General features: G+C 40.7%; 1 protein-coding gene across 1 annotated transcript in view; it reads left to right on the forward strand.

Annotated features, from left to right (window-relative positions):
- Positions 1–2,240: 2,240 nt before the first annotated feature.
- The window catches only part of kank1a (KN motif and ankyrin repeat domains 1a), a 135,130-nt gene continuing 118,151 nt past the window's right edge, over positions 2,241–19,219 (forward strand). Inside the window, exon 1 of the mRNA XM_061931810.1 lies at positions 2,241–2,379. The gene's annotated coding sequence lies outside the window, so the exon portion shown is untranslated. The remainder of the gene's footprint in view (positions 2,380–19,219) is intronic.

The following is a 19,219-nucleotide window of genomic DNA, read 5'->3' on the forward strand; positions in this document are numbered from 1 at the left end:
ATACATTTTTACTATATTTCGCTAAAAACATCAAAATTAATTGTATTTTTATTTGTATTTTTTCGTGACATATTTGAAATAATTGATTTTAAATTATCATAATAATTCATTTAAAATGACCATATTTAATTATTAAAATAATTGCTTGTTTATCGACAACTTTAGCATTTTATTCATTTCATTTTGAAACTCTCAGAAGCCAAGTTATGTTACATTCCTTAATATTTATTTATGCAAGTTTGAAGTATCAATTATCTAAACACAGTTTGTTTGCATATTTTCAGGATGTAGATATATATATATATATATATATATATATATATATATATATATATATATATATATATATATATATATATGTGTATGAAATACTTGACTTGGTGAATTCTAGCTGTCAATATACTCCTCCCCTCTTAACCACGCCCCCAACCACGCCCCACCCCACCCTCGACCACGCCCCCACCTCCCGAAATCGGAGGTGTCAAGGTTGGCAAGTATGCTCCAGACAGATGTATTTTTTTGTATTTTTGGTCCAATATGGCTCTTTCAACATTTTGGGTTGCCGACCCCTGGTCTAGTTAGCTAACATATATCACCCCCCCTACACAATCTGGACTGTGGTCCCAACTTTTACCCCTGTTGGCTTTTACAATCTTTATTTTCATCATTTATTTCAACTTTATGTAATTCAAGTATGACATTTTTAAATGTAATTAATTTCATTGACAAGCAATTCTATTATGGTCATACTCTTGTTTGCTGGCGGCTACGATTTCAGTACTATTGAAGATCTTTGCTCCTTCTCTACTCTGTGGTAATATTAGAGATGCGCGGATAGGCAATTATTTCATCCGCAACCGCATCAGAAAGTCGTCAACCATCCGCAATCCACCCGATGTAACATTTGATCAGAACCGCATCCGCCCGCCATCCGCCCGCACCCGCCCGTTGTTATATATCTAATATAGACGATGCAAGGCATTAGTGAGGTTATAAAGCTTTTGCCTGTTAAAGAAAGGAGACTGATCCAATGCAGCACAGACATTCGCGTGCCACGCTGTCACGACCCAGACGCACACCAGTGCGCAATCATATGGGAGCCGCGCTGAGCGCACCTCCAAGCGCGTCTCGCTGCCGGCGACGGCCGGGTATGGGCCCGACGCTCCAGCGCCATCCATTTTCAGGGCTAGTTGATTCGGCAGGTGGGTTGTTACACACTCCTTAGCGGGTTCCAACTTCCATGGCCACCGTCCTAGCTGCTGTCTATATCAACCAGGGTGAGCCCCACCCCTTTCGTGAGCGCACTGCGCGCGGAGTGACCCCTGTTACGCGCCCCCGGCAACAGGGGTGGCGGGCAGGTAAGCTGCGCGGGCAGGTAAGCTGCGCGGGCGGAGCGCGCGGAGTGACCCCTGTTACGAGCCCCCGGCCACGGGGGTGGCGGGCAGGTAAGCTGCTTACCTGCTGCGCGTGACGCCGGCCGCGGCGAAGGCGGACGAGGCGGGGTGTCGGTGCGGTGGGCGCGGTGGTGACCCTGGACGTGCGTCGGGCCCTTCTCGCGGATCGCCTCAGCTACGGCTCCCGGTGGGGCCCTCTCGGGGGAAGGGGCCTCGGTCCCGGACCCCGGCGAGGCGTCCCTTCTCCGCTCCGTAAAAGTGTCCATCTCTTTTTCTTTTTTTTTCTTCTGTCGTGGCATATGCTGCAGGTGCCTGCTCGTTTTTCGTATGTGGGTAACAACATTTAACTATGTATATATATTTCCCAATTGGTTTAACTGCCACCCGCCTGAATCTATTTAAAATCTAATTTTTTTTAATAATTTGAACCACCCGACCCGACCCGACCCGCGGATAAAATCTAATTTTTTTAAATTTCATCCGCCCAATCCGCGGACTCCGCGGTTGTGCCCGCAAACCGCGCATCTCTAGGTAATATTCTTTTCACAAAATACAACCAATAGTACGTTAATGTTTAAATCTTACCTGTGAAAAGTAATCCCCCGATTCCTATTTTCATTTGAGCAGGAGAACGCTGAACACCATCTTTGTTTTCTACCTGTTTAGGCTGCTCATCACCACTTCAAGATGGCGGCCCAATTTCTCGCGTCACAGCAGCTGCGTCTACTTATAAGATGTCGATGGGGGCGGGCCTCACTCGCCAGGCCGAGTCCAGTGCGCATGCGCGACGCTCCACTAGTTGCAGCTGGGGCGGAGAAGTACAAAGAGGAGTTCTTTGGCCGGGTGCTTGGACTTCTTGGACCTGCACAGGTGGACTAAAAACTCCCCCGGACTCTTTCAGTCCGAGCGAGAACCGGAACGAGAGGACCGAGGAGGTTGTCGCCGTGTTGCGTTCAAGTCCGACCACGCAGGCACCTTGCATCGGGTAAGCTTTGCGCCGTCTCTTCGCGCACCTTCATTGTGATACAAACAAATGAGTTTAGTTCTTCGTTCCGACCACAAAAATAAAGCGCCGCAGTGTCATGTCAGGTTCCCTGCGTGTTCCCTGCGGCGAGCAGACGAGACAATCCCGTGAAGTGGAGCTGGATGACTTTTCCAAGTGTTGCGTTTACGTGCTTCCCGTGACACCTGTCGGTCATGCGTGTCGAGCGGGTTGAACTTTGAGCTGCATTCAAAGCAGGGGTTTGTTTTATACTTGTATTCTTGTCGCGCCATAACATGTCTTTGAAATGGGTTTATAATTTAAAAGTTTTTTTTTTTTTTAACTCCTCATTAGGGATGTCCGATAATGGCTTTTTTTTGTCGATATCCCTATATTATCCGAGTCTTAATTACCGATACCGATATCAACCGATACCGATATATACAGTCGTGGTATTAACACATTATTATGCCTAATTTGGACAACGAGATATGGTGAAGATAAGGTACTTTTTAAAATGTTTTAAAAAAATAAGATAAATAAATTAAAAACATTTTCTTGAATCAATCAATCAATCAATCTTTATTTATATAGCCCTAAATCACAAGTGTCTCAAAGGGCTGCACAAGCCACAACGACATCCTCGGTACAAAGCCCACATAAGGGCAAGGAAAAACTCACCCCAGTGGGACGTCGATGTGAATGACTATGAGAAACCTTGGAGAGGACCGCATATGTGGGTAACCCCCCCACTCTAGGGGAGACCGAAAGCAATGGATGTCGAGTGGGTCTGACATAATATTGTGAGAGTCCAGTCCATAGTGGATCCAACATAATAGTGAGAGTCCAGTCCATAGTGGGGCCAGCAGGACACCATCCCGAGCGGAGACGGGTCAGCAGCGCAGAGATGTTCTCAGCCGATGCACAGGCGAGCGGTCCACCCCGGGTCCCGACTCTGGACAGCCAGCACTTCATCCATGGCCACCGGACCTGTGCCCCCCCCTCAAGGAAAAGGGGAGCAGAGGAGAAAAGAAAAGAAACGGCAGATCAACTGGTCTAACAGGGGGGCTATTTAAAGGCTAGAGTATACAAATGAGTTTTAAGATGGGACTTAAATGCTTCTACTGAGGTAGCATCTCTAACTGTTACCGGGAGGGCATTCCATAGTACTGGAGCCCCAATAGAAAACGCTCTATAGCCCGCAGACTTTTTTTGGGCTCTGGGAATCGCTAATAAGCCGGAGTTCTTTGAACGCAGATTTCTTGCCGGGACATATGGTACAATGCAATGGACAAGATAGGACGGAGCTAGACCGTGTAGTATTTTATACGTAAGTAGTAAAACCTTAAAGTCACATCGATTGAATAAAAAAAGAAAGTAAAACAATATAAAAACAGTTGCATAGAAACTAGTAATGAATGAAAATGAGTAAAATGAAGCGTTAAAGGTTAGTACTATTAGTGGAGCAGCAGCACGCACAATCATGTGTGCTTACGGACTGTATCCCTTGCAGACTGTATTGATATATATATATACAGGTAAAAGCCAGTAAATTAGAATATTTTGAAAAACTTGATTTATTTCAGTAATTGCATTCAAAAGGTGTAACTTGTACATTATATTTATTCATTGCACACAGACTGATGCATTCAAATGTTTATTTCATTTAATTTTGATGATTTGAAGTGGCAACAAATGAAAATCCAAAATTCCGTGTGTCACAAAATTAGAATATTACTTAAGGCTAATACAAAAAAGGGATTTTTTTTAGAAATGTTGGCCAACTGAAAAGTATGAAAATGAAAAATATGAGCATGTACAATACTCAATACTTGGTTGGAGCTCCTTTTGCCTCAATGACTGCGTTAATGCGGCGTGGCGTGGAGTCGATGAGTTTCTGGCACTGCTCAGGTGTTATGAGAGCCCAGGTTGCTCTGATAGTGGCCTTCAACTCTTCTGCGTTTTTGGGTCTGGCATTCTGCATCTTCCTTTTCACAATACCCCACAGATTTTCTATGGGGCTAAGGTCAGGGGAGTTGGCGGGCCAATTTAGAACAGAAATACCATGGTCCGTAAACCAGGCACGGGTAGATTTTGCGCTGTGTGCAGGCGCCAAGTCCTGTTGGAACTTGAAATCTCCATCTCCATAGAGCAGGTCAGCAGCAGGAAGCATGAAGTGCTCTAAAACTTGCTGGTAGACGGCTGCATTGACCCTGGATCTCAGGAAACAGAGTGGACCGACACCAGCAGATGACATGGCACCCCAAACCATCACCCAACCATGCAAATTTTGCATTTCCTTTGGAAATCGAGGTCCCAGAGTCTGGAGGAAGACAGGAGAGGCACAGGATCCACGTTGCCTGAAGTCTAGTGTAAAGTTTCCACCATCAGTGATGGTTTGGGGTGCCATGTCATCTGCTGGTGTTTTGAACAGCGCTTTCATTTGAGATTTTTCTGTTTGTTTATAAAAAAAATGTCTTCATGGATGCGTGACAATAGCTTTATATTCCTATGAGATTTGCCAGGAACTTTCCATGGGCTCTGCCTTGGAAGGTTGAATTGGGAGTAAGAAGAGCTGCCGTTGGTCTATCCTGGAATCCAAACTCCACCGTTGTTCCTCTTTAATGCTTTGACACGCCACTACCTATTTTCCTTTCACTCAGAGGCTTAAAGAGGCGGATGAAAGGTGAACCAAAAAGCCGTGCTGGGGGACTGGAGGGTCTTAGGACCAGAATAGTGGGGCCGGTGGTCTCTATTGTGTTTTTGAAGAGCTTGAATCCTTCCCCTAGGGGGGTTAGATAGAATCGTTTTTGTTTTTGTTTTTTTTAATATACTTTTTTTTTTTTTTTTTCAAACCAGCCATAGGGCGTCTTTACTTTTCAGTTGAGCTGAACTGTTAATGGAACATTGGGATGGTAGTTGAATTAAATTCCTTACCCTTATTCCTTAACCAATCTGGCGCCCTAGGCAAGATTTTAGGTGGCGCCCCCCCCACATCGGCAGTGAAGTGTATATACTCACAAGAACCCGAATAGCTTTGTCTTTGACCTTTTTTTTTTTTTACTTACAACTATACCTAATATATAAAGGGGTGGAAAAGTGACTATTACCTGCAGGGCAAACATTAGCTAACCAGAAGGCAATAATGTAAACAAAAAACACCTGCTTAAAAGATCTAATACAAATGTCCCTGAGGAATGTAAGGTGGGAGTACTGTAATTACCTAACGTTACATTATTATTTTCCATAACAATTTAGCCCCCTCCACAATATTAACCCGACGTTAAAACAGAACTAGCTATTTATTGATTAGCAATTGCCGAATCATGTAACATTAGCTTAATGCTAAAAAGCCAGGTTACTATCACATTCTGTAACAGACAAATCATTTCATGTAGGCTAACGTTACCTACCTGCTACCTCTGTCTTTTCTCGTTTCTCCTCTTCTTTTCTCTTTTTTCTTCCCTGGGCACCTGACAGTTTTGGCCGTTTTGACATCTTGTGTTGATTTTTTGGTGACGTCCAAAAAGAGTCATGATACGGGAGAAGAGGGGGGGAATAATGTTGTAACAAATAATATTTCTATTAAATAGGTTTTACTTTGCATTTTGATTAACGTGAGATTATTTTTTGTATTTAGAAATAATAGTAACAACTTTTCTTTTTTTTTTTTTTTTTCTCCAACATTTGTGGCACTGGCATGGCGCCCCCTGATGGACGGCGCCCTTAGCATTTGCCTATACGGCCTATGCCACGGGCTGGCCCTGCTTTCAGGTTAACATCTCCTTTTTCTACCTCTTTGGGTTTATGGCGAGGCCTCACTCAATCGAGCCACTTTTGTTGCGTTTTGGACCAGTTGTTCCTCCCAGGGAATTCAAGTCACAAGTCGCTCCCAAGCTCTTTACGACACTTAAAGCTGAGTAGAAAAACCACCAGAGACAGAATAGGTGTTTTGTAATATATTTGCAAAGCTTTGCAGATATACATTGAGACCAGTCCAGCGTAGAACATTCAATTGCGCCGCTAAGATGGTAAAACCAAACCCTCTCCCCTCTTAAGTCCCTGGCAGTCATGTCTCTCTAGCCAAAACAAATGCCCATTATCGCTCTTTCTAACATTCCAAAGCTTCAAGGTTAACACACACAGTTTACTTGCAGACAAACAGAAAGAGAACAAATGGAAAAACACGAGCTGTTTTCAAATATGACTATGAAATAAAAGAAGTAACACTTAAATTCGGATATATGTAAATATCTGCCTCCGACAGTACCGAAATAACTTTTTGACATTACCACTGGGAAACCAAACTCCACATCTGTGGTCCCCTCCCAAGGTTTCTCATTGTCATCCCATTGGGTTGAGTTTTTCCTTGCCCTGATGTGGGATCTGAGCCCAGGATGTCGTTGTGGCTTGTGCAGCCCCTTGAGACACTGGTGATTTAGGGCTATATAAGTAAACCTTGATTGATTGATTGATCTAAAGCAGTGTTTTTAAACCTTTTTTTGAGCCAAGGCACATTTTTTGTGTTGAAAAAATGCGGAGGCACACCACTAGCAGAAATCACTAAAAAACAAAACTCAGTTAACAGTAAAAAGTCGTCGCAATTGTTGGATATGACTTTAAAGCATAACCAAGCATATAGCTCTTGTCTCAAAGTAGGTGTACTGTCACCACCTGTCACATCACACCCTGACTTATTTGGACTTTTTTTTTTGCTGTTTTCCCGTGTGTAGTGTTTTACTTCTTGTCTCACGCTCCTATTTTGGTGGCTTTTTCTCTTTTTTTGGTACTTTCCTGTAAGGCTGAAACGACGCGTCAACGTAGTCGACGTCATCGGTTACGTAAATACGTCGACGCCGTTTTTGTGCGTCGGCGCGTCGCATATTTACGTCACACTACTTTACTGTCATGGCGGAGCGCAAAGCAGACGATGCGAGCGAGGGGAAAAAAGCACGCCAAAAGTCGTCAAAAGTGTGGGAGTATTTCAATAAACGGCCTAATAATGTTGTTGTATGCACACTGTGTCGAGCGGAAATGGCCTATCATAGCAGCACAACGGCTATGAACCAACATTTGAAAAGAAAACCCCCGACAGCGTTCTTGCCATCACCATCAACAAGTCAATCGTCCGCGTGCGTATACGTTGTCATTATTACACAAAAACATGAATGTGTCATTTGTATCTGCGTTGTAAATTCATAAACTAAAGCACCGTTTCGCTCTGAGAGGCGCGTTTGGCGTGCCTGTTCAGTGTTTACAAAGACGCGCTCCTCTTTAACGCTGTGGAGAGGCGGCGGCGGCGAGCGAGCGGCGAGGCGGGGCGCGCCGGGAGCGACGCCGCAATCGTGCCCAGGTGCGCGATCCGCGCAGTTGGAAGAGAAAAGACTTTGTGTAAAATTAAAAGATTGTAAACCTGGCAAAGCCGTCTGGCGTTCAGTCTGTCGGTCCTGAAAGAACCCCACGGCACAAGACGTGTCACAAACGCTAACGTTAATTAGTTGTGCAAATACCTTTTACAACATTAACAGTTACATATACTATGTACAAACCAACAATTAACTTTCACTTTAATCATACTATCATTGTTGTGTTATTAAGCAAAATAAGCAATACTTTTACTTTTGTTGAAATGTTTACACTGTACACTTTTTTGTATTGGATGTTTAGCTTCATTTTTGCACATTTTAGCAAATAAGCAATACTTTTACTTTTGTTGAAATGTTTACACTTGTTACAGAATATTTCCGTTTTGCACTTTTTTGTATTGGATGTTTATCTTTATTTTTGCACATTTTAAAGCAAAATAAGCAATACTTTTACTTTTGAAATGCTTATACTATTCCAGAATATTAAGATTTGCACTGGATGTTTACTTTTATATTTGCACATTAAAAAGCAAATAAGCTACTTTTAATTTTGTTAAATGTTAAAAGTTTTAAATGTTTACATTGTTACAGAATATTTTGTCATGTTGTTGTCAATGTTGACTGACTAGTGGCCATACTTATTTTTTTGTAAATAAAAGCCATGCCTTTTGAAAAAACTGGCCTACATTTATTTTTTCCTCTTCATTTTAAATTAAAAAAAAAAATCGGTAAAAGGAAAAATAATCTATAGATTAATCGAAAAAAAAAATCTATAGATTAACCGATTAATCGAAAAAAATAATCTATAGATTAATCGATAGAAAAATAATCGTTAGCTGCAGCCCTACTTTCCTGTAGCGGTTTCATGTCTTCCTTTTGAGTGATATTTCCCGCATCTACTTTGTTTTAGCAATCAAAAATATTTCAGTTGTTTTTATCCTTCTGTGTGGGGACATTGTTGATTGTCATGTCATATTCGGATGTACATTGTCTTTGCTCCACAGTAAGTCTTTGCTGTCGTCCAGCATTCTGTTTATGTTTACTTTGTAAGCCAGTTTAGTTTTCGTATCGTTCTGCATAGCCTTCTCTAAGCTTCAATGCCTTTTCTTAGGGGCACTCACCTTTTGTTTATTTTTGGTTTAAGCAATTAGACACCTTTTTACCTGCACACTGCCTCCCGCTGTTTCCGACATCTACACAGCAATTTGCTATCGGCCGCCACCTACTGATATGGAAGAGTATAACGTGGTAAGTCTGTCGATCTCCAGACAGTACAGAAAGTCAACAACAACACATCATTTGCAGACTATAATTACTGGTTTGCAAAAAATATTTTTAACCCAAATAGGTGAAACTAGATCATCTCTCACGGCACACTAGTGGTTGAAAAACACTGATCTAAAGTACCGTATTTTCCGCACCATAAGGCGCCCTGGGTTAAAAGCCGCGCCTTCAATGAACGGCATATTTCAAAACTTTGTCCACCTATAAGCCGCCCGGTGTTGTAAGCCGCATCTAACTGCGCTAAAGGAATGTCAAAAAAACAGTCAGATAGGTCAGTCAAACTTTAATAATATATTAAAAACCAGCGTTCTAACAACTCTGTTCACTCCCAAAATGTACGCAAATGTGCAATCACAAACATACGTATATCAACATGGACAGAGCTGCGTGAAAAAAGCCACCCGGCCTCTTCGCGTAAACTTAAACTTACCTTAACCACTCGCTCATCTTTTCTTCATCCATCCCTTGGAGTTAGCTTTTATGATGACGCCGGCTGGAAAGGTCTCTTTTGGCAAGGTCTTCCTTTTGAATATCACCATGGGTGGAAGTTTCTGGCCATTAGCATGGCAAGCTAGAACCACAGTGAAGGATGACTTCTCATTCCCTGTGGTGCGAATATTCACCGTACGTGCTCCCGTTGTATCCACAGTGCGGTTCACAGGAATATCAGTTTCTGTGAAATAGTAATCCGTGTGCGGATGGAGAGATTGCGTCTTTTCATGAACCGGATCCCTGACGCTTAGTAGGAGCCATTTTGTGGTCTTTACAGATATAAACACACAAAGGAAATGAAACGTACGGTATATCCGCGCGCTTTTTCTTCTTCTACGCGGGCGGGTGGTTGCTTACAGTAGAAGAAGAAGCGCTTCCTGTTCTATGGGGGCGGGTGCTTACCTTGGCGGTTGCTTGCGTAGAAGAAGCGCTTCCTGTTCTACCGGGAAAAAAGATGGCGGCTGTTTACCGAAGTTGCGAGATCGAAACTTTATGAAAATGAATCGTAATATTAATCCATATATAAAGCGCACCGGGTTAAAAGCCGCACTGTCGGCTTTTGAGTAAATTTGTGGTTTTTAGGTGCGGCTAATAGTGCGGAAAATACGGTATACGTTTTTTTTGTTTTTTTTTCTCGACATGTCCCAAAGCTGTGCATTGTGCCCGGTTCCCCCCCGCTATTGACTAAGCGGGTCTGCGGGAAGCCCGGCCTGGCTCGGCTGGGGACATTCGGGCTTAGCGGGCCACGACAGGCCAGTCACTCGGCCTCTTGTGTGCTCGTGGCAAAGGTCCCTCAATTATCACCGTAGCGAGACAAGCCCTCTGTCCACATGATTAAAGACCACCCCCGCTCTCTCTCCCTGTGATTAGGACTCCCACCATTGCAGTGTGAACACTTCCTTCAAATCTTCTCTTTCCCTCCCTTGCAGCTGGACACGTCCTGGTGTCCTTATTTCCTGGTGCGGCGCTCACTTTGTAATTTTCGTCCGGGGCGAACATCTGCGCATACTTTGTACGCTAAAAATATTACAGTGCGGGCTGAGTTGTACTTGGAAGTGTGGAATTTGTACATTTTTATTCAGCGGGTGGCACATTCTTGCTGCCGGAGACTGCAACCCTGCAGAAAGTTTGCGGGTGGGAGGTTATTCTAAACCTCCACGACTGGCCTGTAATTAGTGGATCTCATGGACTATAGCCTTGTTTTCACCAAGCATCCTCTTCACTTTGGCAAATTAAATCCTTATCTGCCTCCTTTTTATAATAGGCCTGTTAACATGGACACAAATAATCGTAATAAAAGCCCAGTCACATTAAAAATGCTTCATATAGCGGGAGTAGGGCTAGGCCGGGGGTCGGCAATCCAAAATTTTGAAAGAGCAATATAGGACCAAAAAAACAAACAAAATTAAAGCTGCAAGCAGCGTTGGTCGGGCCCGCGTATTTGGCAGGTGCTAGTCCTAAGTGTCCCAATACTTTTGTCTACTTGTAGTCTGAAGTGTCCCAAGACTTTTGTCTAGTGTACCTACCTTGTCTGCATTGTGTGGGCACGTTGGTGCTTCCTGCTTTTGAGCAGCCATCTTAAAAAAACAGCACCGCAGGAGCATCAGTGCAGCGGGTCTTTGAAGGGTCATAAAATCAAAACCGGAGCAGGTATCACAACTCTTTCACCAACTTTTAATCAGAAGGGTTCAATCTCTCTCCTGTGTTAGTTTGAAGCCGAAACAACAAACGCGCTCAGAGGAGATAATGTTTGAAGAAAGGTGACGGGTTTTTACAAAAATGTTGTGTTGAAGGGGGAATAGCAAACTTCCTGTATATTTTTGCTGGGGGTTGTCAATTTATGAAATGTAGGTCTAAGTGAGACCTACGGAGAGAGGTTTTTGTTTCATGTCTCTCCGACCTTCCCAGTGGGAGTTACAGGCAGTTTTGTCATTTTCTTCTTCCGAGGAGCAGTTTTTTTCTCCGTTTTATTCAAAAATTGCTGTAGAGCGCAATTTTTAAATTTGGGGTTAGGTTTCTTTATTAGATCGCAATTTTTGCCAGTCCTGATGTGTGCGTTCAGTTCGGTGAGTTTTGAAGCATGTTAAGAGGGTCAAATTACAGCTCAAAGAGGCAAAAGTGACTGTTTTTAGTACTTTTTTGTCTTGAAGGGGGAATTGCCAACTTCCTGTTGATTTTTGCCCGAGGATATACAATTATGAAAACTAGGCCTAAGTCAAACCTACATACAGGTTTTTGTTTCATGTCTCTCCGATCTTCCTAGTGGGAGATATAGGCAGTCTAGTTTTTTTTCCCCTAGGGGGCGCTAGAGCGCAATTTTGAGTTGTGGGGTTCAGTTTTTAAAAAAAAGGTAATTTTCGCAGGTCCTGATGTGTGGGTCAAATATGGTGAGTTTTGAAGCATGTTTAGTGGGTCAAATTACAGTTTGTTGTGGCGGCGGAAGAATAAAGAATAATAAAACGAACGAATAACAATAGGTCCTTATGTCCCATTGCGGGCCCTAATTAAAGCTGCAAGCAGCGTTGGTCGGGCCCGCGTATTTGGCAGGTGCTAGTCCTAAATGTCCCAATACTTTTGTCCAGTGATAGTCATAAGTGTCCCAATACTTTTGTCTACTTGTAGTCTGAAGTGTCCCAAGACTTTTGTCTAGTGTACCTACCTTGTCTGCATTGTGTGGGCACGTTGGTGCTTCCTGCTTTTGAGCAGCCATCTTAAAAAAACAGCAGCGCAGCAGCATCAGCGCAGCGGGTCTTTGAAGGGTCATAAAATCAAAACCGGAGCAGTTAGAAAAATCTCTCTCCTGTGTTAGTTTGAAGGCGAAACGACAAACGCGCTCAGAGGAGATAATTTTTGAAGGAAGGTGACCGGTTTTTACAAAAAATTTGTTTTGAAGGGGGAATAGCAAACTTCCTGTTGATTTTTGCTGGGGGTTGTCAATTTATGAAATGTAGGTCTAAGTAAGACCTACATAGAGGTTTTTGTTTCATGTCTCTCCGACCTTCCCAGTGGGAGTTACAGGCAGTTTTGTCATTTTCTTCTTCCGAGGAGCAGTTTTTTTCTCCGTTTTATTCAAAAATTGCTGTAGAGCGCAATTTTTAAATTTGGGGTTAGGTTTCTTTATTAGATCGCAATTTTTGCCAGTCCTGATGTGTGCGTTCAGTTCGGTGAGTTTTGAAGCATGTTAAGAGGGTCAAATTACAGCTCAAAGAGGCAAAAGTGACTGTTTTTAGTACTTTTTTGTCTTGAAGGGGGAATTGCCAACTTCCTGTTGATTTTTGCCCGAGGATATACAATTATGAAAACTAGGCCTAAGTCAAACCTACATACAGGTTTTTGTTTCATGTCTCTCCGATCTTCCTAGTGGGAGATATAGGCAGTCTAGTTTTTTTTCCTAGGGGGCGCTAGAGCGCAATTTTGAGTTGTGGGGTTCAGTTTTTTTTTAAAAAGGTAATTTTCGCAGGTCCTGATGTGTGGGTCAAATATGGTGAGTTTTGAAGCATGTTTAGTGGGTCAAATTACAGTTTGTTGTGGCGGCGGAAGAATAAAGAATAATAAAACGAACGAATAACAATAGGTCCTTATGTCCCATTGCATAAGGACTCCCTTTGGGAGTCCTTTTGCAATGGGCCATTGCGGGCCCTAATTAAAGCTGCAAGCAGCGTTGGTCGGGCCCGCGTATTTGGCAGGTGCTAGTCCTAAATGTCCCAATACTTTTGTCCAGTGATAGTCATAAGTGTCCCAATACTTTTGTCTACTTTTAGTCTGAAGTGTCCCAAGACTTTTGTCTAGTGTACCTACCTTGTCTGCATTGTGTGGGCACGTTGGTGCTTCCTGCTTTTAAGCAGCCATCTTAAAAAAACAGCAGCGCAGCAGCATCAGCGCAGCGGGTCTTTGAAGGGTCATAAAATCAAAACCGGAGCAGTTAGAAAAATCTCTCTCCTGTGTTAGTTTGAAGGCGAAACGACAAACGCGCTCAGAGGAGATAATTTTTGAAGGAAGGTGACCGGTTTTTACAAAAAAATTTGTTTTGAAGGGGGAATAGCAAACTTCCTGTTGATTTTTGCTGGGGGTTGTCAATTTATGAAATGTAGGTCTAAGTAAGACCTACATAGAGGTTTTTGTTTCATGTCTCTCCGACCTTCCCAGTGGGAGTTACATGCAGTTTTGTCATTTTTTTTCTTCCGAGGAGCAGTTTTTTTTTAGTTTTATTAAAAAATTGCAGTAGAGCGCAATTTTGAGATTTGGGGTTAGGTTTTTTTTTAGATCGCAATGTTTGCCAGTCCTGATGTGTGCGTTCAGTTTGGTGAGTTTTGAAGCATGTTAAGGGGGTCAAATTACAGCTCAAAGAGGCAAAAGTGACTGTTTTTAGTACTTTTTTGTCTTGAAGGGGGAATTGCCCGAGAACATACTATTATGAAATCTAGGTCTAAGTCACACCTACATAAAGGTTTTTGTTTCATGTCTCTCCGACCTTTCTAGTGGGAGTTACAGGCAGCTGAGTTTTTCTTTCTTCCTAGGGGGCGCTAGAGCGCAATTTTGAGTTTTTGGGTTCGGTTTTTTAATTAAAAGGCAATTTTCGCAGGTCCTGATGTGTGGGTCAAATATGGTGAGTTTTGAAGAATGTTAAGTGGGTCAAATTACAGCTCAAAGAGGCAAAAGTGACTGTTTTTAGTACTTTTTTGTTTTGAAGGGGGAATTGCCCGAGAACATACTATTATGAAATCTAGGTCTAAGTCACACCTACATAAAGGTTTTTGTTTCATGTCTCTCCGACCTTTCTAGTGGGAGTTACAGGCAGCTGAGTTTTTCTTTCTTCTTAGGGGGCGCTAGAGCGCAATTTTGAGTTTTTGGGTTCGTTTTTTTTATTAAAAGGCAATTTTCGCAGGTCCTGATGTGTGGGTCAAATATGGTGAGTTTTGAAGAATGTTAAGTGGGTCAAATTACAGCTCAAAGAGGCAAAAGTGACTGTTTTTAGTACTTTTTTGTCTTGAAGGGGGAATTGCCCGAGAACATACTATTATGAAATCTAGGTCTAAGTCACACCTACATAAAGGTTTTTGTTTCATGTCTCTCCGACCTTTCTAGTGGGAGTTACAGGCAGCTGAGTTTTTCTTTCTTCCTAGGGGGCGCTAGAGCGCAATTTTGAGTTTTTGGGTTCGTTTTTTTTATTAAAAGGCAATTTTCGCAGGTCCTGATGTGTGGGTCAAATATGGTGAGTTTTGAAGAATGTTAAGTGGGTCAAATTACAGTTCAAAGAGGCAAAAGTGACTGTTTTTAGTACTTTTTTGTTTTGAAGGGGGAATTGCCCGAGAACATATTATTATGAAATCTAGGTCTAAGTCACACCTACATAAAGGTTTTTGTTTCATGTCTCTCCGACCTTTCTAGTGGGAGTTACAGGCAGCTGAGTTTTTCTTTCTTCTTAGGGGGCGCTAGAGCGCAATTTTGAGTTTTTGGTTTCGTTTTTTTTTATTAAAAGGCAATTTTCGCAGGTCCTGATGTGTGGGTCAAATATGGTGAGTTTTGAAGAATGTTAAGTGGGTCAAATTACAGCTCAAAGAGGCGGCGGAAGAAAAAAGAAAGAAGAAAAATAATAAAACCTTACAATTTCAATAGGTCCTTATGTCCCATTGCAAAAGGACTCCCGTTGGGATTCCTTTTACAATGGGCCATGCGGGCCCTAAAAATATGCTTGGAACCGCAAACATTACAATGAAGGCAACTAGAGATGATAAATGCGTTAAAATGTAATATATCGGAAATTATTGGTATCGTTTTTTTATTATCGGTATCGTTTTTTTTTTTTTTTTTTATTTATTAAATCAACATAAAGAACACAAGATACACTTACAATTAGTGCACCAACCCAAAAAGGGTTGTTTCTTTCTGTTATTAATATTGTGGTTCCTACATTATATATCAATATATATCATACTTGCCAACCTTGAGACCTCCGATTTCGAGAGGGGGTGGGGGTGGGACGGGGGCGTGGTTGGGGGCGTGGCTAAAAGGGGAGGAGTATATTTACAGCTAGAATTCACCAAGTCAAGTATTTCATATAAATATATATATATATATATATAAGAAATACTTGACGTTCAGTGAATTCTAGCTATATATATATATATATATATATATATATATATATATATATATATATGTGTATTTTATTATATATATATATATGTATTTTATTATATATATATATGTATATATATATATATATACGTATATATAAATATATTTTATTATATATATATATATATATATATATATGTATTTTATTATATATATATATATATATATATATATATGTATGTATTTTATTATATATATATATATATATATGTATTTTATTATATATAATATATATATACGTATATATAAATATATTTTATTATATATATATATATATATATATATATATATATATATATATATATAAGAAATACTTGACGTTCAGTGAATTCTAGCTATATATATATATATATATATATATATATATGTGTATTTTATTATATATATATATGTATTTTATTATATATATATATGTGTATATATATATATATATATATATACGTATATATAAATATATTTTATTATATATATATATATATATATATGTATTTTATTATATATATATATATATATATATATATGTATGTATTTTATTATATATATATATATATATATATATGTATTTTATTATATATAATATATATATACGTATATATAAATATATTTTATTATATATATATATATATATATAAGAAATACTTGACGTTCAGTGAATTCTAGCTATCTATATATATATATATATATATATATATATATATGTATATATAAATATATTTTATTATATATATATATATATATATATATATATATATATATATGTGTATTTTATTTTATATATATATATATAAAATATATATATATATGTATTTTATTTTATATATATATATATATATATATATATATATATATATATATATATAATAAAATATATTTATATATACATATATATATATATATATATATAGATAGCTAGAATTCACTGAACGTCAAGTATTTCTTATATATATATATATATATATATATATATATATATATATGTATATATAAATATATTTTATTATATATATATATATATATATATATATATATGTATGCGTGGGGAAAAAAATCACAAGACTACTTCATCTCTACAGGCCTGTTTCATGAGGGGTTCCCTCAATCATCAGGAGATGATCTCCTGATGATTGAGGAAATCTCCAAAGCCAATCCCTTATGGACCAGCCCACAAGTCACACATTTCACTGGATTTGAAGCAAGTCTGCCAAAGCTTTGTTCACCACAACAATGACTTTCGAAGGAAAAACACCAACAAGGCGGTGCTTGCCCGGGCAGCCGCCCCGGGCAGTACACGCCAGCTCGGGAGGATTTAGATTTGTAGTCTCCTTGCCCATGTTTACACCTTCAGGCCTTATTCTCCTTGTGGGATTTTGACAAATTGGACCTCACTCTCACATAGTGCTGGGAGATATGACCACACACATTGTGGGCACCATAGAAAAATGTCTACCGTATTTTCCGCACCATAAGGCACCCTGGGTTATAAGCCGCGCCTTCAATGAACGGCATATTTCAAAACTTTGTCCGCCTATAAGCCGCCCCGTGTTATAAGCCGCATCTAACTGCGCTAAAGGAATGTCAAAAAAACAGTCGGATAGGTCAGTCAAACTTTAATAATATATTAAAAACCAGCGTGATGTGGGCGCGCATGGAGTCGTATATCAACATGGACGGAGCTGCGTGAAAAAAGCCACCCGGCCTCTTCGCGTAAACTTAAACTTACCTTAACCACTCGCTCATCTTTTCTTCATCCATCCATCCCTTCGAGTTAGCTTTTATGATGACGCCGGCTGGAAAGGTCTCTTTTGGCAAGGTCTTCCTTTTGAATATCACCATGGGTGGAAGTTTCTGGCCATTAGCATGGCAAGCTAGAACCACAGTGAAGGATGACTTCTCATTCCCTGTGGTGCGAATATTCACCGTACGTGCTCCCGTTGTATCCACAGTGCGGTTCACAGGAATATCAAAAGTCAGTGGAACCTCGTCCATGTTGATAATGTTCTCTGGCCGGATCTTTTTTTCAGCTATCTTGTTTTTACAATATGCACGGAAAGTAGCCAGCTTTTCTTGAAAGTCTTTAGGCAGTTGCTGTGAAATAGTAGTCCGTGTGCGGATGGAGAGATTGCGTCTTTTCATGAACCGGAAACCTGTCGCTTAGTAGGAGCCATTTTGTGGTCTTTACAGATGTAAACACACAAAGGAAATGAAACGTTATATCCGCGCGCTTCTTCTTCTTCTACCGGGGCGGGTGGTTGCTTACAGTAGAAGAAGAAGCGCTTCCTGTTCTATGGGGGCGGGTGCTTACCTTGGCGGTTGCTTGCGTAGAAGAAGAAGCACTTCCTGTTCTACGGGGAAAAAAGATGGCGGCTGTTTACCGTAGTTGCGAGACCGAAACTTTATGAAAATGAATCTTAATATTAATCCATATATAAAGCGCACCGGGTTATAAGCCGCACTGTCAGCTTTTGAGTAAATTTGTGGTTTTTAGGTGCGGCTAATAGTGCGGAAAATACGGTAATTGTGCCATTTCTATTTTTATCCTTCCAAGCGACAGGCTGTATTTTATCCATAGGGCTTGTGCCATCAGAGGATTCATAGTAGCAACAATAATTGCACATTCAGTAAGTGTATTTGCTGCCAAACGGGAGAGAAAATGTTTTCTTACAAAGAAAAGGATGCGTTGACGTGTAGGTCATACTTGCCAACCCTCCCCATTTTCCCGGGAGACTCCCGAATTTCAGTGCCTCTCCCGAAAATCTCCCAGGGCAACCATTCTCCCGAATTTCTCCCGATTTCCACCGGGACAACAATATTGTGGGCGTGCCTTAAAGGCACTGCCTTTAGCGTCCTCTCTCACCTGAAAAGGAGACTATTGTACAGGTAAAAGCCAGTAAATTAGAATATTTTGAAAAACTTGATTTATTTCAATAATTGCATTCAAAAGGTGTAACTTGTACATTATATTTATTCATTGCACACAGACTGATGCATTCAAATGTTTATTTCATTTAATTTTGATGATTTGAAGTGGCAACAAATGAAAATCCCAAATTCCGTGTGTCACAAAATTAGAATATTACTTAAGGCTAATACAAAAAAGGGATTTTTAGAAATGTTGGCCAACTGAAAAGTATGAAAAAGAAAAATATGAGCATGTACAATACTCAATACTTGGTTGGAGCTCCTTTTGCCTCAATTACTGCGTTAATGCGGCGTGGCATGGAGTCGATGAGTTTTTGGCACTGCTCAGGTGTTATGAGAGCCCAGGTTGCTCTGATAGTGGCCTTCAACTCTTCTGCGTTTTTGGGTCTGGCATTCTGCATCTTCTTTTTCACAATACCCCACAGATTTTCTATGGGGCTAAGGTCAGGGGAGTTGGCGGGCCAATTTAGAACAGAAATACCATGGTCCGTAAACCAGGCACGGGTAGATTTTGCGCCGTGTGCAGGCGCCAAGTCCTGTTGGAACTTGAAATCTCCATCTCCATAGAGCAGGTCAGCAGCAGGAAGCATGAAGTGCTCTAAAACTTGCTGGTAGACGGCTGCGTTGACCCTGGATCTCAGGAA

Source organism: Nerophis lumbriciformis, linkage group LG03, assembly GCF_033978685.3.
Source record: "Nerophis lumbriciformis linkage group LG03, RoL_Nlum_v2.1, whole genome shotgun sequence".
Lineage (NCBI taxonomy): Eukaryota > Metazoa > Chordata > Actinopteri > Syngnathiformes > Syngnathidae > Nerophis > Nerophis lumbriciformis.